General features: G+C 47.2%; 1 non-coding gene across 1 annotated transcript; it reads left to right on the top strand.

Annotated features, from left to right (window-relative positions):
- The first annotated feature begins 17,938 nt into the window (after window positions 1-17,938).
- Window positions 17,939-18,041, top strand: LOC133237099 (U6 spliceosomal RNA). Its single transcript, XR_009733130.1, has one exon. It is a non-coding gene; the product is annotated as a U6 spliceosomal RNA (small nuclear RNA).
- Window positions 18,042-25,242: the final 7,201 nt, after the last annotated feature.

Here is a 25,242-nt window from a genome sequence, read left to right as displayed (position 1 = left end):
ACTGGACCACCGGTGAAGTCCTGGAAGTCTTGTTTTTAAGCTAGTCACCTTACTAAATCCTTTGATTATTACCAGAAGCCCTTTAGCTGATCCTCTTAGAATATCCGTGTATAGAATATCATCCAATGATAATAATTATGCTTTCTCCTTACAATATTTATACTTATTTTATTTTTTTATCTAATTGCATTGTCAAGTAACTCCAAATTTATGTTAAATACTCGTGGTGGTATTTGACGGGGATAGCTGACATCTGTCTCTCATATGGAGCTACTTCTAGACTCTTCCCATAAAATATGTTGTTTACACATTAAGATTGTGGGTTATGTTGAGTTTCCCAGTATTTGGCCTCCTTGTTTTTCTGAAAGGAACCACATTTAGTCTTCATGTATTCTGCTTTTTTATTAACCCAATCCTTTTGAACTGTGGTGTTGGAGAAGACGCTTGAGAGTCCCTTGGACTGCAAGGAGATCCAACCAGTCCATCCTAAAGGAGATCAGTCCTAGGTGTTCATTGGAAGGACTGATGCTGAAGCTGAAACTCCAATACTTTGGAAAAGACCCTGATGCTTGGAAAGATTGAAGGTGGCAGGAGAAGGGGCAACAGAGGATGAGATGGTTGGATGGCATCACTGACTCGATGGACGAGTTTGAGCAAGCTCCGGGAGTTGGTGACAGACAGGGAAGCCTGGTGTGCTTGGGGTCGCAAAGAGTCAGACATGATTGAGTGACTGAACTGAACTGACTGAACAAATATACCTATCCTTAGCTCAGAGCTTCTTCCTTGGTTGATTATTCCTCCCTTGGAAGCAGAGGTGTGGAGATAGGGTGGAGGTGTGAGATCAGGGGAGAAGCTAAAGTTCAGGATGTGGGCTCTCAGCCTCCAGTCCACAAGGGAACTCGGAGCCACAAGAAACCCCTCCAAGACTGAGAAAGGAAATAGAGCTGAGTAGGGGGTGGGCTTCCCAGGGGGCACTAGTGGTAAAGAATCTGCCTGCCAATGCAGGAGACATAAGAGATGTGGGTTCAATCCCTGGGTCAGGAAGATCCCCTGGAAAAGGAAATGGCAACCCACTCCAGTATTCTTGCCTGGAGAATCCCATGGACAAGGGAGCTTGGTGGGCTACAGTCCATGGGGTTGCAAAGAGTTGGACAAGACTGAAGCAACTTAGCACGCACGCAGTGGGTGGAGAGGCCCAGGGAAAGAGGAGGACTAGTGAGAGCTAAGGAGCAGAGGCAGAGGGTCTTAGAAGGAAATCAGGGACCCTTCTTCTTGTCCTTGAAAGTTTTCTACCCCTCTATCGTCCTCAGAGAAAACTCAAGTCCCAGTCTTTTTGAGGAGACATGGGTCTGACCCTCAGGATTTTCTCAGGCTGATGGGAGCTCCACAGGTACAGGTGGGCACACCTACACTAGGGGAGTTGAGGCAGGCTAGAGGAGTCCCCTGGAGCTGCCAGGAGAACCAGGAAGACATCCAGCCTGGTTTGGTTACTTCTCAACATTTGGACTTCACTCAGTGCTTCTGAGAGCAGTAAGCACTCCTCCCATCTCCTGCCGGGTTCTGAGGGCTGGGTTGTTTTTTTTAAAATCTATTTATTTAATTTGGCTGTGTTGGGTCTTAGTTATGGCATGCAGACTCTTCATTGCATCATGTGGCATCTTTTATTGCAGGGCCTGAGCTCTCTAGTTGCAGTGCTCAGGCTTAGTTGCCTCACAGCATGTGGGATCTTATTTCCCAACCAGGGATCGAGCCCGTGTCTCCTGCATTGCAAGGTGGATTCTTCACCGCTGGATCAGCCCGGAAGCTGAGGGCTGTTCTTTAGTCTAAAAATAAGGCCTTGTTCCACCTTCCCTCCATTTCCTGATGCAGTTGTGGGGTCCTCTGGCTATGACCCACTATTAGGAACCTGGCTGACTTCATCATCACCTTTGGTGATGGGCACTCTGCAGTGCCCAGGGTTAGGGGAGGGAGGAAAGGACTCTCCAGTGTGGTCCATGTTGGGTGCAGGGGCATCAAAGTGGCCGAGGGCACCTGTGGACATGATGGGCTGAAGCCAAGTATTCAGAAAGAGATGAGAGGGCCTTTTAGATGTCTTCTCTGCACTGGCCTTCCTCTCTTCACAAGAAGGAACACGCCCTTGACTCAGAGTCTCTGCATCTTCCAGACCCACAACCCCCTCCCCCCTCAGCTCTTAATTGATCCAGTCATTTAAGAGGAAGGGAGGTGGCTTTGTGGCTGTGTTCATATGATTGAGTGAATATAGATGCATCCCATTCTTTTCTCATGAGAGAGCAAGAGCAGAGACACAGGTGTTGGGGGTAAACCAAATTTCAGGAAAAATGAGGACGAGAGTGATCAGTCATTCACAGGCGGCGGGCTGGAGTGAATGGAGTCATTTCCCAGGGGCAGGGGATTGAGCGCAATGACCTCTGGATGCTGATGATGCTGTGAGGATTAAAGAATTCTTGAGTCTTTGCTACTTTTGGCACATAGTAGGGGCAACTGGGATGAACTCCATTTCCCAGCCATGGGAAGCTGGGAAAAGAGTGTGAGGGGAAATGATCAGCCAGCAGAGGCTCTTGCCATCAGGCTAGAGTGAGTGAGTGTTCGTTGCTCAGTCATGTCCAACTCTTTGCGATCCCATGGACTGTGTGTAGCCCACCAGGCTCCTCTGTCTGTAGGATTTCCCAGGCAAGAATACTAGAGTGGGTTGCCATTCCCTTCTTCAGGGGATCTTTCCGACCCAGGGATTGAACGTGGGTCTCCTGCACTGTAGGAAGATTCCTTACCATCTGAGCTGCCAGGGAAGCCCATCAGACTGGGGCATGGAGGAAATCCAGCTCCTCTAGGGATGGCAAGATCAAGGCAGACCTTAGCCCTGGGGGCATTAGGACTCTGAGTGGGCACTTGAGGCAGGGGCTTGGATAGAAAGAGGCCAGATGGGCCCCTGAGTTTGGATCTGGAGTTGTGGAACAAGGAGGGGTGCATTCAGAATGAGGAACCCTTAGGGCATTTGAGTTGGTCCCTACCAGCCACAACCCAAAGGGCTTTTCCTAGAATCATCTTGCAAAATCATGATGGAGTCTTAAATGACGTGGCTTCCTGTGGAAAAGTAGGTGCCCCTGGTGAGCCCTGTTGAGTGACTTGGCATGAGTCTTACTCATTTCCAGTCCTTCTCATTTTCTGCATCAGGCCCAGGCCCCCTGGCGAGGGAGGGGGTGAGCTGCTAGTAAACACGTCCCAGATGTGTTGTGTGAGACGAGCCAAGATGGTGCGTGAGATGGCTGCTTTTTGAAATAACAAACTGTTATTTCAAACTCCTCGGAAAAGCCTTCTTCTTTGGGCAGACAGGCTTCCCTGGTGGCTCAGATGGTAAAGAATCTGTCTGCAATGCAAGAGACCTGGGTTCAATCCCTGGATCAGGAAGATCCCCTGGAGAAGGAAATGGCAACCCACTCCAGTATTCTTGCCTGGAGAATTCCATGGACAGAGAAGCCTGGTGGGCTACAGTCCATGGAGTCGCTAAAAGTCGGACATGACTGAAGCGATTTAGTGCACTCTTGCCCCAAAAGGGGATACATGTTTTTTTATAGCAAAGAGGGAAAATTCAGAAAATGAAAGACCAGAAAGAAAAGAAAGAAAAAATAGTAAAAGAAATGACCGCTGTCCAATTACCCAGAGAAAACCAGATGCAGTATCTTGAGGCTGGTATTCGTTTCTCTGCAGCCATAACAAACAACCACAAACTTGGCGGCTTTAAGCAATACCCATTTATCATGTAAGTTTCTGTCGATCAGAAGTTTCAGTGTGCTTGACTAGTTTCTTGGTTTAGGGTCTCAGGAGACGGACATCAAGGTGTCGGCAGGGATATTTTCCTTTCTGGAGGCTCTAGGGGAATGCATCCGCTTCCAGCTCATTCAAAATTTGGCAGAATCTAGTTCCTTGCAGTGTGGGACTGTTTCCTTGCTGGCTGTCAGCTGGGAGTCCCTAGCCTGTAGAGACCTCTCTCAGGTCATTGCGTGAGGCCCCTACATTTCAGAAGCAGCAATGGCATGAAGTAGCCATCGGACTTTACTCATCGGACTTTCTCTGACTTCCCTCCCATCATCTCTCTCCTGTCTTCCTCTTTTGCCCCATCTTCTACTTTCAGCCAGAGAATGTTCTCCGCTTTTAAGGGTTTATGTGATTAGACTGGGTCCACCCGGATAATCTAGGAAAGCCTCCTTATTTTAAGGTCTGAAACCTTAATCAAAAAGTCTCTTTTGCCAGGAAACATATTAATAATACCCTTACAAATTTCAGGCATGAGAGCAGAGACATCTCGAAGGGAGGGCTTGACGTTACTTGGTCCACTGCTGTGTTTATGCTTTCCATCTTTTCTCCAGGCATATTTGCAAAGAAATATTTGTAAAAGCGTGCAGTACTGTTTGCTGGCAACTCAGTATCATTTCCTTCCCCCGGTCTATGCTTTCCTCTGCCCAGCAGGGGCTGGAAGCCAGGGAGCTACAGTTCTCAGAATCCCCGCCAGCCTAGAAGAGGTGCTTGTATTGAGATCTGGCAAGAGGGAGAGAAGCATAAATCATAGCATTGTTTTCTCAGCAGCTGAGGGTAGGTGTGTATGCTTCAGCAGATAGAAGATTCTGGAGCAGCCTTCAGGCATTTTCTCTGTGTTGGGGCTGAAGGCTCAGGTGTCCTGCGGTTTCAGCAACTTCCTAGCACCTAAAAGCTTGCCGTGAACCGTACAGCCAGCCCTTCTACGGCTTTGTAAACACCTCATACTCAGTACTAAATCCCTTTCTGCTTGAAATGCCTAGAATGGTTGCCGCGTTCCTAGCGGACCGATTACAGGGATCTTGTTGACCCTAGCAATTTATAACCTCCTAGTTTTCACTTTGTAATAGATCACGAAGATAAACTTGTCCACAGGTCATTCAGTATTTTGAACATATTTTTTGAAATCTGGGTTTCCATATTAGTCTCTCAGTCGAGTCTGACTCTTTGCGACCTCATGGACTGTAGGGGCATGCTACCCTATCCTATGAACGTGCCATAATTTATGTAACCAATCCTCTGTTGTCAAACATTTAGGTTGCCTCCTGTCTTTCACCCTCAGAATCCACACTATCAAGAACATCACTTGCCATGAAGCATTCTGCACTTCCAAGAGTATTTACATAGAATATATTATTGAAGTGCAATTTTTAGTTAAACAGCATTAGCTTTTGGAAAGGCTTTATGCCTATATGCGGATAAGTCATCTGTACTTTCTTTCCTTTCTCCTCCCACCTCTCCAGCTATGCATTCTTGGTCTCCTTGGCTGTTTTCTTCTCATCCTTCTGACCTCCAGCCAGTGGAGAGCCCCGGGACTCAGTCCTTGCCCCTCTTCTCTTTTTATCTATGCCTGTTCCCTTGGCAGGGCTTCCCTGGTGGCTCAGACAGTAAAGAAATCTGCCTGCAATGCAGGCGACCTGGGTTTGATCCCTTGGTTGGGAAGATGCCCTGGAGAAAGTAATGGCTACCCACTCTAGTATTCTTGCCCGGAGAATCCCATGGACAGAGGAACCTGGTGGGCTATATATAGCCCATGGGGTCACAAAGAGTTGGACAGGACTGAGTGATTAACACACATACACATTCCCTTGGCAAACTAACTTACCCTCATGGTATTTGTATGCTGGTGATGCCTTTGTTTCTGTCTTAAGCCCAAGCCTTTTCCTTAAACTCCAAACCTGTGTATTCAAATCGGCTTCTTGGCATGTCTGCCTGGATGACTGATGGGAACATCAAAATCAGCATGTTCAAAACTGAACTCCTGTTCCTGCCTCACAAACCTGCTTTCCCCACAGTCTCCTCATCCCAGCTCCAAGGACAACTCCTTCCTTAAGTTGCTCAGACCAGGGGACTGACAGCTTCCATCTTTTGGAGTCCTGGACCACCAGAAAAGAAGTTCAGCCGCCTCACTTGCAGGATGCCATGGAGAGGATCCCAGCATTGTCCAGCCTTCTAAAAGCTCTCACTCGGCACAAGAGGTGAATGAAGCTGTCCTGGATATATCCTAGACCAGACCAGCTATCAACCAAGGAGCCCCATAGGACACTCCATGTGGAACAGAACTGCCCTGTTGAGCCCAGTCTCAATCCCTGACCCTCAAAATTGTGAGATATAATAAAATGGGATTGTTTTAGACAGTAAACTTAGGCTATAGTTTTAAGTTTTAATGTTAGATTTCAAAATTGTTGTGTTAGGCTTGGAGACAAATGTTACATAGTAATAAATAACCAGAACATTTGTCTACCTAAAATAAAAGTTTGTTTAAAACAAAAAATTGTTTAGACCAAAAAATCTATAGTCCTCCTTGAAACCTCTTTTTTTTTTTCCCCCTCATACCCTTTGTCCAATCTGTGAGCAAATCTGTTGGCTCTAACTTCAAAACGCCTCCATCTTCCAACCACTACTCAGCAGCTCCACCATAACCACCTGGTCCAAGCCGCCATCCTCTCCTCTGGGTCATCGCAAGAGCCCCTCCTAACTGAACTCTCTGCTTCCCTTCCACTCAATCTATCCTCAGCAGCAGCCAGTGTGATCCTGTTAACACACAAACCAGATCACATTGCTCCACTGCTGAGAACCTTTCAGAGGCTCCCATCTCCCTCACATTCTTATATGTGACCCACAAAACCTTGACGGATGCCTCCCCATTGCTGCTCGGACCTCCTCTCCCCACTCTGCTTCATTTTTTTTTAGCATAAAAAAACTGATTAAAAAAAATAAATTTCCTTTTTTAAAGAAATGATTTTTGGCTGCGCTGGATCATCATTGCTGTATGTGGGTTTTCTCTAGTTGTGGTGAGAAGGGGCTACTCTCTAATTGTGGAGCACAGGCTTAGTTGCCCCGAGGCAACTAAGTTTGATCCAGGACTGGGGATCGAACCTGTGTCCCCTGCATTGGCAGGCGGATTCCCTGGACCACCAGGGAAGTCCCCCACTCTGCTTCCTTAATCCACTCCAGCCACTTGAGCCTTCTTGTTTCTCAAAGATTCCAGGAAAGAGCCTTCCCCAGGAGTTCACATGACAGGTTTCCTCACCTCCTGAGGTTTTCAGTCAAATGTCTCCTCGTGATGCCTTTGGAAAGTGACAAACCCTTGTCACCCTGACACCCCCCTGTTTCTGCCTTACTTTTCTCCAGAGCTCTTATCATCACCATCTGGAAAATATATATAAATACAAAGCTCATATATTTTATTGTATGTCTCCTTCCATTAAAATTCAGGCCCTTTGAGAATGGGAAATTTCATCTCTTTGGTTCACTGATGCAGCCTATAAAAAAAGTCCCGAGAATAGCAGGCACTGGATAAATATTTGTTGAATAAGTAAATGGAGTTGGTGTTTTTCTTTCAGTGGACTCTTTGGGAAGCACATTATGGTTTACGATGTAGATCTCACTTCACCTCAAAGACTCAGACAAGGAGGGATGGTGCAGGGGTAAAGAACACCACCTCACTGTGACCCCTTTAGGGCTGTAGTTTCTCATCTGCAATTACAATAACCATCTCATAGGCTTGGTGTCGAAACTAAATAAGTTAAGTAAATAATTTTCATAGTACCTGGCACCTGTTCATCATTAAATAATTATGTTTGTTTATTGCTGCTTTATAGCAGGCAAATCTAAGGCTCAGAAAATTTAGGAATTTGCTTAAGGTTACTGGGGAAGGCACTGGCAACCCACTCCAGTACTCTTGCCTGGAAAATCTCATGGATGGAGGAGCCTGGTGGGCTGCAGTCCATGGGATCGCTAAGAGTCGGACACGACTGGGTGACTTCACTTTCACTTTTCATTTTCAAGCATTGGAGAAGGAAATGGCAACCCACTCCAGTGTTCTTGCCTGGAGAATCCCAGGGACGGGGGAGCCTGGTGGGCTGCCATCTCTGGGGTCGCACAGAGTCGGACACGACTGAAGCGACTTAGCAGCAGCAGCAGCAGCTCAAGGTTACATGGTAAGGGGAAGAGTGAGGTTTGAATTTAGGACTTTTGGTTCACAACATTTTCTTTCTTTTCACATTTATGAGTTTATTTATTCAACAAGGATTTATGCAGCATTACCGTGCACCAGGCGCTGTTCTGAACCCTGACTGTTGTTGTTTTGTTGCTAAGTTGTGTCCTATTCTTTTGCTCGGCCTCATGGACTATAGCCTGCCAGTCTCCTATGTCCATGAGATTTTCCAGGCAACAGTACTGGAGAGTGTTGTCATTTCCTTCTCCAGGGGATCTCCCCAACCCAGGGATCGAATCTGTGTCTCCTGCTTGGCAGGCAGATTCTTTACCACTGAGCTACTCAGGAAGCCAGGTTCAAGATACTTTCTGCATCAAATAAAACTCATGTAATAATTAGGTGTGTGGGACTCTCCCTTAAAGCCCTGAGGCTAGAGAGATCTGGGGAGTCTCTTGATTCCTTTCTGTTGTTTGAGTCCCTCCATGAGTTTTGGCCAAGTTGTCACTTCTGTTTGAATCTCTCTGGGTTTGGGAAACTCACTGCCTCCAGGCTGCTGGTTCTAGAGAGAGGCATTCAGGCATCTGTGCAGTTTGTCATGCTGGGTGGGCAAGGTGGCAGCCCTCCTCCCTGCCCTCCTTACTTATACAAGTCCAATTCTCTCCAGGGCAATGTGCCCAGCAAAAGCTAGACTCCTGTTTCTTCACAATAACTGTGGGCCTTGTGACATAGTTCTTGCCAATGAGGTGGAAGTGGAGATAACTGTATGGTTTTCCTGAATAAAAGAGGGTAGGGATTTTTAGCAGGCAGCATGCCTTGCCCTTCACTCTTCTCCCTTTTCTTGACTGGAATATGGATGTGATGGCTGGAGGTCCAGCAGTCATCGTATGAACATGAGGAGGAAAGCTATGTGCTCAGACTGGAGGGAAGGAAAGCTAGAGAAGCCTAGGTCATGGAGGGCGGTGTGGATGTGGAACATCAGTCTTAAGTTGCTGTTATCACTGTGCTTCTCATTGTGTGAGGAAAATAAGCCCTTTTTGGTTAAGCCTCTGAAATCAGGTTTCTGATACTTGCAGCCTAATGCAGTCCTAACCAACACACTGACCCAAACATTCTATAGTGCATGCTGTTCTTTAGGCTTGAGCAGCTTGGCCTTTAGTCCCATTTTACATGAGGCTCAAAAAGTTCCAAGGCTCTAAGAATTTGTAGCATTCCCTGGGAAGCAACAGGGGCTGATACTCCTGTGATGGATAAACACAAGCTACAAGAAATCCCAGCTGGGCATTCCCTAGAGGGACCTGCTGAGGTGGGGCTCTCCTCCCCAAGGCTCATCACCAGGATGTCCTACAACAGGAGATCATGCGTAAGGAGCAAGATTTGAAAAAAATGCATCTTGCTTTGGGCCGAGCAATTTCACTTCCAGGATTTTGTTTTTAAATGACAGTCAAAGAAATGAACAGCTATTTGTATAAGAGAATATTCATTCACCACAGCCCTATGTATAACAGTGGAAACTAGAGAAAAATAAAAAACCCTACAGTAGAGAAATGGCTGAAGAAATTATGACACATAATATTATTCTGTAGGATGTAACCTAGAGCAGTCGTGTTGTGGATGGCTATTTACTAAGGCAAGAAGTTATCGCTAAAAAATATAAATTTTGAGCATGCTCAGTAGAGTTCCAATTTTGTTAAAACTACCTCTATATGGCCCCCTTCTCCTTGACTCCAGCTCTCTCAGGATGTGCCCCAGCGGTAGCTATTCTTACTATGCTTGACTGTGCTGCTTACCCCATCAGAACTTGTGGCCTGGAGGACAGGGATCCTGTCTTTCCTTCTTGGAGTCCCAGGGACTCACGCCAGCCCAGCACAGAGCAAGCCAACATAACCTTTTCTGGAATAAAAGAATGGGGGACTGGCAACCAGAGATTCGCTGCTACCCACTGCTCCCTGTGAGGGCCTCGGTGTTTCCAGGTCCTGCTGACCTCTCCTTCTGCTTCTCTGCCTGGCCCAGTAACCGCATTCAGGTGGTCTCCCAGGTCAGAGACTGCGGTCCCCACTCCTGGCTGTCTGTCAGCCTCACCGGGGCCTCACCTCACACCAGGGGAATGAAAAGCTCTGGGGTTGGGCCAGCCATGTATACCAGGACCATGCTGCCTGCAGCCCCAGTGTGCTGCCCCTGAGATGCTGCGGGTAGTGGGGCTCAGTTATGATGCTGAAAGGGGATTTCAGCTGCTGCCAGCCACCGCCAGCCGTAAGGCTGTCACTCCTACCCCATTTTGCTGCAAACAGGCAGGGTTTGGGTGGCCCTTGAGGAGCAGCCATTCCCACTCCATGTAATATGGTAAGAGTTCCCCTGATGGAAACAGTCGCAGAGCTCAGGTCCCGCTCCTAGGCTTTCACTGGGCCAATTCACTTAGTCCTCACAGCCAGCTGTGAGTTGGGCATCACTGCTACCATCTGCATCTCACAGAGGGGCTGACCCAGACACAGAGAAGTCACATAGGCCTTTCTTGTCACATCCCTGCCCAGGGGTGAGGTGGGGCACCATCCCAGGCAGCTTGGGGCCAGAGTCTGAGCCCTTTTGCCCTGCTGGGTGGGAGTTATGTGTCTAAGCACCTTCTATGTGCTCAGAACCCTCCCGCATGACGCCATTCCAGAAACTTGAAAGGAAGGCAACATGGATAAAAACACAAGAGGAGCGAGAATATCAAAGACCACAGGCTCCTTTCCACACCGCCTCCCCCAGATCAGTCTTGTGGTGGGTGCTTTTCCTGTATTTGTCCCCCTGACTCTTGTCTCCTCTTTCCCATCCTTCTGGAAACCTTCCCCTTGTCCCCAAAGAACCCAAGCTCTCTTGAACGGAATTGCATTATTACCCGAGACTCATTGGCTTGGGCTGCCGGATGTGGGGCGGGCACCTAGAGGATGAAGCTGGGGCGATGGAGACAGATGGAGACCGGAGGGAAATTCGATTACCTGCTTCTCCCCAAAGCCGATCCGCCGGTAACGATGTTAGGGCCCATTATTGATAGGCTTCCTCTTGGTTGCTGCTTGAAATTTGGTTTGTCTGTGACTTCTTATATCCACCGATGCTCAGAAATGGATGAGCCAGGGCCGAGCTCGGAAGTTGCGGCAGGAGGGAGAAGCGGGTGGCAGAAGATGAGCACTGTGCAGACAGTTGGGGAGCAGGGGGTCAGCCAGGGTGAAGTCAGCTCAGAGCAAGTGGGGGAGAGAAGACAAGCCCGGAAGGTGGGACATAGGGGCATCCTGAGAAGGATGTTTACATGTGGACAGTAATAGAGAGCTATGGCAGGCACTGAAGCTAGGGAAGTGACTGAAGCCAGATGAGTATGGTTTTGGAGAAGAGGAGAAAAGGAGTGTGGCAAAAATCAGAGGAGACAAGACTTCTTTGGTGGTGCAGTGGGTAGGAATCCACCTGCCAATGCAGGGGACATGGGTTCGATCCCTGGGGTGGGAAGATTCCACATGCTCGAAGCAACTAAGCCTGAGAGCCACAATTGCTGAGCCCGTGGGTCCTACAGCCCGAATCCCGCAACAACAGAAGACACCAGAATACGAAGTCTGTGCTGGACCACAACAAAGAGCAGCCCCCACTCACCACAACTAGAGAAAGCCCACATGTAAAAGTAGAGACCCGGCACAGCCAAAAATTAAAAACATGGTCAGACAAGAGAAGGATGGTGGGCATCTCTTGACTGGGCATCTCCTCGGAGGAGAGCAGAGGATGGAAGCAGGGGCCCTCACCCCTGGTGAGTTGGGGGAGGGAAGGGGACTCACTAGGTTCCGACAGAGGCAAAATGTCAACAGAAATGTGGCAGGCATGACAGACACTGCTCTATACCCGCACCGGTGCTAGCTGTCACTCAGTCCCGAAGGAGGTCTGCAAGGCATCTTGTGCGTCAACACGGAAGTGGAGGCCTGGGAAGAGGGAGCCACTGCCAGGCTCCCTCAGTAGGGAGGAGGCCCAGCCAGGCCTGACACCAGTGGCTTGGTGCTATCTGATCCCAGGGCTGTGATCCTATCTGATGTCAGCGCCATGCTCCTCACTGAACCGTGCAGCCTTCCAGGGCTTGGGACACGCCTGTTCTTCTGCACCCCTCCTCGCCCTTGTGCTCATAACAACAACGGTAACAGTCAGCTAGCCTCTACTTACCAATACCACATCTTATAGCCGCCCTCTCCAGTCACGGTTGGACTTGATGACCCTCATTTGACAAGTGAGGAAGTGAAGCTGGGGGAAGTCTATGGCCTGACCAAACCACACAGCAGGTTCAAGCTGCCTGGTCCCCTTCACCTCCCCTTGCCCCATTCCCAGTCTCTGGCTCCTGAATTCCCAGATTCCACTTTCTCTAATCCTGGGATTAGTAAGGAGGGGGAATTGACAGAGCAGCTCAGAATGAGATGCCCTGCGTGGAAACTTCTCTGAGCATCCTCAGGCCTTACTCCTGCCCACCCCATCTCTCTTTACATCCCAGACTTCCATCTCTCCTAGCCTCAGGCTTGGGGGTTGGGGGACAGGCACTGTGTGGGAGAGCTGGGGAGGGTCTGGGGCCCACATGGGGGTGGTGCGGCCAGGCTGCAGCCCTGGGCTTCCCATCCCTGGTTGTACCAGGGAGGGGCGCGGTGAGTTGGGGGAGGGGAGGGGGCCCGAGAGAGTGGGAGCATGTCTCCACAGGAAGCCAAGAGTCTCAGAGGAGGACCGAGGATGACTGGGCCTTAGCCCAGTCCTAATCCCTCTGTACACACTCTCTTCCCTAAGGATTTTCCTTCAGAAAAATCTGTTTAATTTTCCCAGCTTGGAGACAATGAGTAGAGGTTTGGGGTGGAGTGAGGATGAGTGATGGGGAGGCCAGTGGAGCAAACGGAAAAGCCAGTTTCTGATGTACCTCTTCCCCCAAGAAGAAACCAGGAATGCAGCCATCTGACTACCGGCAGCAGAGCTCCTGACCGGCCACATGATCAAAAAGTTTGGCTGCTGAGTGTCTCTGCTAGTCCATTTTGTTGTTCACGTGTGTTCTCAGAATAGGAGACCCCAAAGACAGAAACTGCATGTGTCCAGCACAGGAAATCTCATATTGGTGAACGTAATTATTGTGGTGGGGTGGACAGTGCCGGTGGTGGTCACCGTGGTGGAGGCCATGGTGGGTGTGATGACGGTGGCCGTGTGGTGGTGACGGGGGTGGTCACGATCGCGGAAACCCTGAAATCATGACGGGGGTGGGTCGGGAGGGGGCTGAAGGGTGAGCTTTGTGATCTGACACATCTGGGTCCCATCCCTGTCTCAGTTTCCTCTAGCGGTCACTGGGGAAGTAAAGCCTCTCTGAATCTCACTTTCCTCATCAGGAAAATGGGAATCAGAGCTATGGGTGAAGCTCAGGGGCCCGTGGGGTGGGCGCTGACTCCCTCAGTTCTGCTCCATCTCTGGGGGTTCTCTGGTCGCTCTGTCTGCCCTCGCTCCTTCCCTTCTGCCCACAAACTTCCTCCAGTAGTTCTCACTGGCTCTTCCCTTAATCACCACCTCAATTCCTTCCTTCAGAGCCCCACACATTCTAAAAAAGAAGTTTGCACACATCGCTGCTTCTTCCTGGCCTCCCACTCACTCCCCAACCCCTTCTTAGCAGCCTCCGGGTTCCCGACACTCTCGACGGAAATTGCTCTCGGAATGAGCAGAGTCCTCCTCCACGCCTCAGCCTCAACGTCTTGGAGGAAATTGACCCTACAATCCTCAAGGCTTCGAGAGAGCCTCTTCCCAGGATGGCTGGTCCTGCCTCTCCCTCCTCCCCAGCACCTGGCACGTGTTCTGCCTCCCTCTGTCCCCAAGGACCAGTGCTCTGATGGCATCTCCTGGCTTTGTTCATGTTCCTCCAGTGTTGCCTGGTGCGAGTCCAATCTGTGCACAAACAGCTCCCAAGTCCATGTCTCTGTTCTACAAGATCACCCGGTTAGAACCCCACTTCTGGCCACTGTATAGGCTTCACTGCTGGATTCCCTCCAACCCAGTAAAGGAAGGCGTCCAGTGCCAAACTCACTGTGTTATCCCCAGGTCTACCTGCCCTCTCCCCTTCCTACCACCCTCATCCTTTCCTATAAATTTCCATCCACCCCCCAGTCCTGTCAATTTCCCTCGGTCATGGTTCTTTTAAAATGAACTGGTAATTTAATTTTACTTTCAAAACATTTAGACCTTGTTCAAAACATAAACTCAACATTTAACTTTGCCCTTTGAAAGTTTATAATCCTGATTAGCCAACCCTCTTTGGTATTAAAGTCAATGCATTATATAAATCCCAGATCTTTTTTTTTTTAACTCAGAAACATAAACTCTGCTGTGACAATCCATAACATGCTAATCTGTGTTGTGCAAACTGTTGGCTTAAAACACACACACACACACACACACACACACTTTTTTAATGCTGTTGCAAATGTCTCAGAAGTTTCCTATACATCATGGTGCTTGATTTCAGAAACAGGAGACTAGGAAATGTGGATTAACCTTATTGCTGAAGGTAATTAGAGAAAAAAGAAATATATGTAAATGTTATATATATACATATATATATATATGCTGCTGCTAAGTCGCTTCAGTCGTGTCCGACTCTGTGTGACCCCATAGATGGCAGCCCACCAGGCTCCCCCGTCCCTGGGATTCTCCAGGCAAGGACACTGGAGTGGGTTGCCATTTCCTTCTCCAATGCATGAAAGTGAAAAGTGAAAGTGAAGTCGCTCAGTTGTGTCCGACTCTTCACGACCCCATGGACTGCAGCCTACCAGGCTCCTCCGTCCATGGGATTTTCCAGGCAAGAGTACTGGAGTGGGGTGCCATTGCCTTCTTCATATATATATATATATGTATGTATATATGTATGTATGTATATATGAGCTTCCCTCATAGCTCAGTTGGTAAAGAATCTGCCTGCAATGCAGGAGACCTGGATTCGATTCCTGAGTCAGGAAGATCGCCTGGAGAAGGAAATGGCAATCCGCTCCAGTATTCTTGCCTGGAAAATTCCATGGACAGAGGAGCTTGGCAGGCTACAGTCCATGGGGTTGCAAGAGTCAGACACAACTTAGCAACTAAACCACCACCATATATATATATACACATGGGTATATATACATGAAAACACAAGACAACAGACTGTTTAAAGCATCCAAGTGCCAGTAAGATCAATAAGGCCATAGAGAATTATTGGGTTGAGATGTGGAGATGAGGGGGGTATTCCTGGTTTCAGAAATGCTTTTCCTTTGGGAAGGAAGGAAACAGCTAAGATGCTGCAAGGTTGATCAATGCTCTTGAGTGCATCCTGGGTGGTAAGAGACAGGCCTATCAAGAGAAGTGTTTGGGGATCCCCCTTGCCCGCCTTGCTTTGAATTGGGACCCTAAATGGCTGTATCTGAGGAGGAAGGATGAGCTGGGAGTAGACAAGTTCTAACAGGGGTTGCAGCTCAGCTCGGACTCATCCTAGTTCCTAAAATTGGATTAAGGTGATCCAGGACTGCCAGTGCCTTCAGGCTCTTGTAAATCCTCTCTGGAAGAAGTTATCATTCTGGGGTTAGATAATTTCTACAAATGATTTTGCAGAGACAATGTCCAGGGCACACACACACAAAACAAAATCTCACAAAACCCCCCCAAAAAACAAGACTCCTCTCAAAACCTAAAAACCAAAAATGAGACACATGATGAAACAATACAAATATATAGTATATAAGAAAAACATATATAACAACCTCTCTAGATGTTGGAGTTATGCATGCAGATTTAAAATAAAAAAATATAGGGAATTCCCTGGTGGTCCAGTGGTTAGGTCTTGGTGCTTTCACTGCTGGGGCCTGAGTTAACAACTTGGTAGAGGAGCTCAGATCATGCAAGCCCCATGGTATGGAAAAAAAAGTGCTTAGCATGATCGAGGAGATAAGACATAATTAAGAATTCGGCAGATTGGCAAGGATGTGGAGAAAAGGGAATGCTTGGCAAACTTGGTGGGAATATAAATTGGTGTAGCCATTGTGGAAAACAGTATGGAGACATTTCAAAAAATTAAAAAATAGGACTACTATATTATCCAGCAATTCCACTCGTGGATATTTATCTGAAGAAAACAAAACACTGATTAGAAAGATATATACACCCTTATGATCATTGCAACATTATTTACAACAGCCAAGATATGGAAGCAACTCAAGGGCCTGTTAGTAGATGAATGGGTAAAGAAAATGTGAGAGAGATATATAAAATGGAATATTGCTCAGCCATAAAAAGAATAAAATCTGGCCATTTGTGACACCGTGGATGGACCTAGAGTGCATTATGCTAAGTGAAATAAGTCCGACAAAGACAAATACTGCATGATTTCACTAGTGGAATCTAAAAAATTTAACAAATGGACAAATAAAACAAACTGGAATAGTTATAGATACAGAGTTATAGATACAGTTATAGACACAGAGAACAAAGAGGCCAGAGGTGAGGGGACAGGAAGGGAAATAAACAGCTGGGGGGGATTAAGACGTACAAACGTCCAGTTGCAAAATAAATGAATTATGGGTAAATGCACAGTGTGGGGAATAGAGTCAATATCTATGTAATATTTTTGTATGATGATGTGTCATAACTAAACTTATCATGGTGATCATTTTGAAATGTATAGAAATACCAAATCGCCATGTTGTGTAACTGGAGCTAACCTAGTGTTGTAGGTCAATTATACTTCAAAAGCAAACAATTATAGAAAAAGAGACCAGATTTGTGGTTAGCAGAGGCAGGGAGTGGGGGTAGGTGGATTTTGATGTAGGCAGTCAAAAGGTACAAACTTTTAGTTATAAAACAAAAAAGTATTAAGAATATAATGTATAACTTGATAAATGTATATAATTAACACTGCTGTGTGTTATACATGAAAATTATTAAAAGAGTAAATGCTGGGAATTCATATCACAAGAAAAAAATTTTTTCTATTCTGTTAATTTTGCATTCATATGAGATGATGGATGTTCAGAAAACTTATTAAGATTATCATTTCATGATTTATGTAAGTCAAATCATTATGCTTTACACTTTAAACATACACAGTGCTGCATGTCAATTATATCGCAATAAAACTGGGGGAAAAAAAAGAATTTTGGCAGAGAATTGAAACTATTTTTTTCCAAAATGGAAATTCTAAAACTGATACTAAGAATTCAAAGGATAGGTTTAACAGCAGACTAGACACAGCTGATAAAGAATTAGTTACTTAGAAGTTAGATGAGAAAAAAATATCTCGAATGAAGCATGGGAAGGTAAAAGGATAGAAATATAGACAACAGTCTATTAGACTAGAAGAAACAGTGAAAAAGCTCAAGAGACTGGGATAGAAGCAAGATATGAAGGGATAATGGCTGAGAGCTTTCAAAAACCGATAAAAGACACCAATCCATTTATTCAGTACACTCTGAGAGCCTAAATCAGGATAAGCAGAAGGGATATATCAGATCAGATCAGATTAGTCGCTCAGTCGTGTCCGACTCTTTGGGACCCCATGAATCGCAGCATGCCAGGCCTCCCTGTCCATCACCAACTCCCGGAGTTCACTGAGACTCACATCCATCGAGTCGGTGATGCCATCCAGCCATCTCATCCTCTGTCGTCCCCTTCTCCTCCTGCCCCCAATCCCTCCCAGCATCAGTCTTTTCCAATGAGTCAACTCTTGGCATGAGTGGCCAAAGTACTGGAGTTTCAGCTTTAGCATCATTCCTTCCAAAGAAATCCCAGGGCTGATCTCCTTCAGAATAGACTGGTTGGATCTCCTTGCAGTCCAAGGGACTCTCAAGAGTCTTACCTATGCCTATATGAGTAAAATGAAAGTACATTTTTACTATTAGATAAAACTAAAAGCTGAAAATTAAAGATAAGGAGAAGATCTTGAAAACAGAGAGAAGCAGTGCTCACTTCGGCAGCACACGCTAAAATTGGAACAATACAGAGAAGATTAGCATGGTCTCTGCACAAGGATGACACACAAATTCGTGAAGTGTTCCATATTTTTACTACCCAGCAATCTCACTCCTAGGCATATACCTTGAGGAAACCAAAATTGAAAGAGACACATGTATCCCATTGTTCATTGCAGCACTATTTACAATAGTTAGAACATGGAAGCAACCTAGATGTCCAATGACAGATGAATGGATAAAGAAGTTGTGGTACATATACACAATGGAATGTTACTCAGCCATAGAAAGGAACACATGTGAGTCAGTTCTAATGAGGTGGATGAACCTCGAACCTATTATACAGAGTGAAGTGAGTCAGAAAGAGAAAGATAAATACTGTATTCTAACACATAAATACAGAATCTAGAAAAATGGTACTGAAGAATTTATTTACAGGGCAACAATGGAGAAACAGACATAGAATAGACTTATGGACATGGGGAGAGGGGAGGAGAGGGTGAAATGTATGGAGAAAGTAACATGGAAACTCACATTACCATATGTAAAATAGATAGCCAATGGGAATTTGCTGTTTGGCTCAGGAAACTCAAACAGGGGCTCTGTATCAATCTAGGAGAGTGGGGTGGGGAGGGAGATGGAAGGGAGCTTCAAAAGGGAGGGGATATATGTATACCTATGGCTGATTCATGTTGAGGTTTGACAGAAAACAGCAAAATTCTGTAAAACAATTATCCTTCAATAAAAAATAAATTAATTAAAAAAAAAAAACAGAGAAAAGCAGAGATTACGTTCAAAGAGATAACAGATTGGATATACAACTGATTTCTTAATGGAAAAGAGCAGAGGCCAAAAGACAGTGGGATTCTTTAGAGAGCTGATGGAAAATAACCACCAACTTTTTTTTCAATACCCAGAAAAAAAAATTCAAGTAAAGAAGAAATAGATACATTTCAGTCTAATAAAAATCACAAGAATTAGTCACCAGTGGGCCCACATTAATAGAATATTTTCTATTGGGAAATATTTCCTATTGGGAAATTTTCTATTGGGATTATTAGGAAAATAAACCCAAATGGGAGGTCAGAGATGCAGAAAGGAATCAAGACCAATGAAAATGGCAAATATGTGAGTAAATATCAAATAATACTGGTTGTATAGAAAAATAATATGATAGTGTTTGTGGGGAGTTAAAGCCCCAAGGTCTTTGCCTATATTTTAAGGGAAGAGAGTAAAAGAATCAGTTAATATTAGGATTTGTTATGGAGAAGGAAATGGCAACCCACTCCAGTGTTCTTGCCTGGAGAATCCCAGGGATGGAGAAGCCTGGTAGGCTGCAGTCCATGGGGTCGCACAGAGTCGGACACGACTGAAGCGACTTGGCAGGATTTGTTAAGAATACATGCTGTCATCTCTGGGTGACTACTAAGACATTGTAAAAGAGTAAATAACTTCACAAAATAATAGAGGAAGGTAACCGGATGAAATAACAGATGCAAAGAAAGGGGAGAGGAAACATAGAGTAGATAGAACATATAGAAGGCAAGATAAAAAAAGGGAAAAATCAGATCAGATCAGATCAGATCAGTCGCTCAGTCGTGTCCGACTCTTTGCCACCCCATGAATCGCAGCACGCCAGGCCTCCCTGTCCATCACCAACTCCCGGAGTTCACTCAGACTCACGTCCATCGAGTCAGTGATGCCATCCAGCCATCTCATCCTCTGTCGTCCCCTTCTCCTCCTGCCCCCAATCCCTCCCAGCATCAGAGTCTTTTCCAATGAGTCAACTCTTCGCATGAGGTGGCCAAAGTACTGGAGTTTCAGCTTTAGCATCAGTCCTCCCAAAGAAATCCCATGGCTGATCTCCTTCCGAATGGACTGGTTGGATCTCCTTGGGAAAGGAAAGGAAAGAGAAAAATAGTAGATTTTAAACCTAAAGATAAAGATAATTTTATTATATGTAAAACTTTCCTATTCAAAGGCAAAGACTTTCAGACTTATTTTGGATAAGAACAAGATTCAACTATACACTGTTTACATAGAGTTACCTGAAATACAAAGAAAAAGGTATAACATACAACACTCACAAAAGCAAAAGGCTAGTGTAACTCTGTCAAAATAAGATTAGATTTTAAAGCATTACTAGGTATAGAGTTACTTCATGTGATATACGCAGAAGGCGATGGCACCCCACTCCAGTACTCTTGCCTGGAAAATCCAATGGATGGAGGAGCCTGGTAGGCTGCAGTCCATGGGGTCGCTAAGAGTCGGACACGACTGAGCGACTTCACTTTGACGTTTCACTTTCATGCATTAGAGAAGGAAATGGCAACCCACTCCAGTGTCCTTGCCTGGAGAATCCCAGGGACGGGGGAGCCTGGTGGGCTGCTGTCTATGGGGTCGCACAGAGTCGGACATGACTGAAGCGACTTAGCGGCAGTGGTGGTGGCACTTGATAACTTGGCATCAAAACATAAAGTAAATTGATAGAACCGATTATTATACTTCAGATTCCTTCTCTGCCTTCCTGGGGTCACAGAAGCCAAGCATTTCATCAGTCAATGTCCTCTCTCAGAAATATCCTACCTAGGACTTGCTTGGTGGTCCAGTGGTTAAGACTCTGAACTTTTAATGCAGGGAGGCGTGGGTTCGATTCTTGGTGGAGAAACTAAGATCCCACATGCCTGCCACATGATGCAGCCAAAAAAAAAAAAAAAAAGAAAGAAAGAAAGATTCTACCTAGTTCACTTATGGAGTCACTTTTAGACAGGGAGCTGTCTTGGCTAACCCATGTCACTTGCATGTAAAGAATGTGTGTTGCAGATACAATCAATGCCTTGCCCCATCTTACAGGTACTCACCGTTTTCCTACACAGCTACCTGGTAGCTTCCAACTGCAAGCACCTGAGATTATACCTGAGGACTTTCTCTGGCTGTAAAGCCTGCTCCTGCATGTGGAGCATTCCAAAAGTGCCAGAGTTAATGCTCCCAGGAGCAACCCCTCAAAGAATGACTGGTGTGAGTCAGTGGATAAATACTCCCAGCTCCTTTGCCCTTTAAGGATTAACACAGAAGTGTGTGTTCTCTACTGTTTTCTCAGAGATTTCCAGCAAGACTGATCTTCAGTTGCCCACAGGGGTAATTGGCTTGATGTAACACATTTTTTTTTTTTTTTTTGCTATCCTCCTTTTCCTGCCTGATTTCTCCATTCCCCTACTGTTTATCTTTGAGATCATCTCCCAGATAAACTATTTTCAAATGCTTTGTCTTCTTCCTCTTTTTTTTTCTTTCTGCTCTGAGTGGCATGTGGGATCTTAGTTCACTGACCAGAGATCGAACCTGTGCCCCCTGCAGTGGAAGCATGGACTCCCAACCACAGGACCACCAGGGAATTCTCTCAAGTCCTTTTCCTAGGGTCTACTTCCGAGGGAACCCAAACTCAGATAATATCCCTGGTTTAAATGCTAAGGACATGGCCAATCCTGCAGTGTGGCTTGGCTCTGAGGTGGTCTCCATTCTCTCACCCCATTCCCTTGATCCTGTTCTCATTCATGACATCATGTGTGTCTTTCTTGAGGAATGTTCAGACCGCAATTTCCTGCCCCTATAATTTCCCTCCCATTGCTTCTCCATAGGCAGTCTCAGGAAACTTGCTATGAAGCAGAGTGCTCACCACTGCCCACCTTCTGCTCTGATATCACAGTGGCTTCCTATTGCCTGTAGCAGAAAATTCTAACCCTCAACTGACATGCAAAGTCCTCTGTGCTCTAGTCTCAATTCACCTTCCAACTCCTCCCCATTCTCCTCTGCTTTCTCCCCAAAGTCTGTGCTCACTTCTCATCGACCTTCACTCCTGGGCACCAGTCCTCGTGTCCCATCATTTCCTGTTATGCTCTCCCCAACTTTCAGAAGTCACAGGTCCATGGAAGTGGAAGTGTTAGTCCCTCAGTCATGTCTGACTGTGTGGTCACATGGACTGTGGTTCTCCAGGCTCCTCTGTCCATGGAATTCTCCAGGCAAGGATACTGGATTGGGTAGCCATTCCTTTTCTCCAGGGGATCTTTCTGACCCAGGGATCGAACCCAGGTCTCCTGCATTGTAGGCAAATTCTTTACTCTCTGAGCCACCAGTCCATGAGCCAACTTCTAAGCCTCTGCTCAAATGACACCTCTGTGAAGTCATTGCATGGGTCTCACTTTAGTCTTTGACTCTCCCACAGTGCCTCAAACTTGGTGACTGCTGGTGGAATATTGAACAGATGACACTGATATTCTCAAGAGGGAGAAGGCCTGGGTTCCCCTCTTGGGATTGCCTATAAGACAAATGCGCATGTAATCCTGGGCCAGTCCCTTATCCTCCGCAGCTCTTAGTTACTACAACTACACAGTTAAGCACTTTCGACTAGAATCACTGTTTATCCAGCGAAGGAAGAGGTGCCATTGTCACTGTGCAGATTGCCTTGTGCACTGTGGGACATTTAGCTTCTCTATCCCACAGCACCCAGTGCAGAAACACCCCTAATAATTGTTCCAGTGAAAAAGACGATTATGTTTTTGAATACTCTAGAGCATCTCCACCAGACTGGGCGATTCCTTAGGATCTTCTAAGCTCAGATACTCTTTGGTTGCTGTGAAGAGATCTCGGTAGCCAGGAACCATGCAGAGGTCTGGGCAGTGGGTCAATGATGGGGAAAAAGCTGGAACCAGACTGGAGACAATGCTCAGGCCACGTCCTGGCACCTGAGGATGGAACTGGGGTCCAGCATTCCAGCCTCCAAAGGGGCACAAACTCCTTGCCAGCTCAGGCTGGACTCCTGATCTGAGGGGTTTCAGTCTTCCCTGATGGCTGGCATCCAGACAATAGGTAACGCTCCCAATAAAGAATGGGTCACCCACAGGACTCTATGGGGCTGGCAGGGCCAGGACTCGGTTCGGGCTTGGCTGGCATCGTGGGCTCTCAGTGGACCTGGAACAGCAAGTGAAAAAGTCAGTGTTCTTACACAGGCCATTATAGGAGGTTGGGTGGGGTGAACAGGGGACAGCTGTGACGTGGGGAGCAGGAGAGGGCTAGAGCCCGACCACTCACCACGTGGGCAGTGACTATGGCTGTAACAGCAGCACTCCTGCTGGGGGAGGCTGCAGACACACGGAATTGTCTAGACTGGGTGGTGGGGGCAGCATGGAGGCAGAGAAAGGTTGCCATGTTAGTGGGAGATGAGAGGTGGCAAGGATGGCTGAGACAGCTGCAGGAAAGCCTTTCCTCAGATGGAGCGCATGGCTGGGGCTCCGCGGAGAGTTGCCCAATGTTGAAAGCTCAGGGTGAGTTTTCAGGAGGTTCTGGGAATGGCTCCATTCATTGATTCACCGAGTTATCCATTCAACAAGCATTTCTGGGGCTGGAATGAGACCACCCCAACCTCATACGTGTTCTGGGATCATAGTTCATCCGGTGTGAGGTGTTAGGGCTTTGGTGACTGATAAAGGAAGAACGTGGAAGGAGAAGAATTTGTCAATATTTATCCAACTGGGACCCGGCAAGACTGCTCTGAACGGAGGCGACTAGCCTCAAGAGGGTCAGGGAGGGGGAGAGCTGGAAAGGTACCACAGACCCTGATCTCATGCACACAACCATCATAGCCTCTAACTATTTTGCAGAGGAACGGAGGCCCATTCCTGAGTTCAAAAGGGCATTCCTTCGGCCTCACCCAGCTTGAACAGTCCTGCGAATCTCCAGCTGCCCCGGATTGTGAAGTCTGCAATCTTTAGATCTCAGGGGGTGGCTGCCAGAGTGGGAGGCAGCCACTGTGGCCACCACGGTCCTTCTGACAGCAACCCCTGTCCCCATGGTAACACATCCATCAGTTTGCTGCAAGTCTTTCGACACAGCCAGCCTCCTGGGATCTGCTCACCCTTGGGCCAGCTGATAAAACCAAGATTTTGGACTTTCCACAGTAAGGACCAATTCTTGGTGACTCCAAGCAGTAGGCACTCAGCCAAGTTAGCTAATATTTTCTGAGTACTAATTCTGTGCCTGACACTGCACTCAGCAATTCAGAGATATTAACTGAATCAATCTTCACATTAACCTGGGAGTAGGTACCATTGTTAGATCCATTTTACAGATGGGAAAACAGAGGTATGGAGAGTCTAGGTAACTTGCCTATAGTCTCCCAGGTGATAACTGGCAAACTGGGGCTCAAATCCAGGCATGCTGGTTCCAGAGGCTCCAGAAGACTGGCAACGGGCTGCCTGAAGCAGACTGCATTCCCACCCCATCCGCCCAAAGTTTAGAACGGCCGGATTGGGACCCCCCCAAAGCCTGCAGTCAATTTCTGGTCATACCACCAATTAGCTCTGTGACCTGAGACACGTCACTCACTCTCCCTGAATCGCCATTTTCTCACCGGTTGAATGAAGGGGTTGAACTGCATGATCTGGAGCTCGGTTCCTGCTCTGACATTTTAAGAGGTTTCATCAGGCTAAAATAAGCAGCAGGAGGCACACTGTGGTTGGGAAAGGGCAGCCTGGGATGTGCGTGCGTGGAGGCCAGGAGGCTGCCGTGGTGAGGGGGTGTAGAGGGCTAATTGTGAGTGCATGAGCTCAGCTGGGGGTCACTTTCTCCGTTTCGTGCCCACAGCTGGCAGTGAGTCACTGATGGGTCATCAGCCACGACAGGGCTGCCAGAGACAGGGCAGATACCGCACATAGATGAAAGACCCGTCCAACCTGGTCCCATCCTTGGGGGTCCCAGGCGGCTGCGTACTCTTCCCAATTCCTGTCTAGCTGCTACTGCACCCTGCTAGGAGGTGCTCCATCTCTGTCTCCCTGAGCAGAGTGCTCCTTCCCGTCCCAGCTTTGCCAGCCATGGCCCCGGCGCTGGGTGCCCTCTGTGTGGGAGGGGTGCGATAGTGGCAGGTAACACATGGTCCCTGCTCTTAGGAAGCCCACAGGGTGGGAGTGCATCTAGGCACGGGCTGGGCACATGTCTCAGGCTTCTGAACTTGCCAGGGTAGGGGACTCAGAGTCAAGGTGCTGCCCTCTGCCCGCCCCTAGGCTCTGCAGACCAGGTCATTGGCCAGGGGTCAGGTTCCTCCTTCCCAACCCCACACTCTACTCTGAGGAGGAAGCTGTTGGAGGGGCCCTCGACCTCAGGATAGACTCCTGTCGAGGGGTCATCCTCTGGGAAAGTGGCCCAAAGTGGGTTCCAGACGGTGGCTTCCTTGGGAAAGCTGGGAGATGAGGAGTCAGGGGTGAGCTGCTCCCAAGACACCTCTCTCCTGGCCTCACCATATTATTC

Source organism: Bos javanicus, chromosome 23 (genome assembly GCF_032452875.1).
Source record: "Bos javanicus breed banteng chromosome 23, ARS-OSU_banteng_1.0, whole genome shotgun sequence".
Lineage (NCBI taxonomy): Eukaryota > Metazoa > Chordata > Mammalia > Artiodactyla > Bovidae > Bos > Bos javanicus.
Note: the sequence above shows the minus strand (reverse complement) of the source record. Positions and strands in the feature narration are given on the sequence as shown.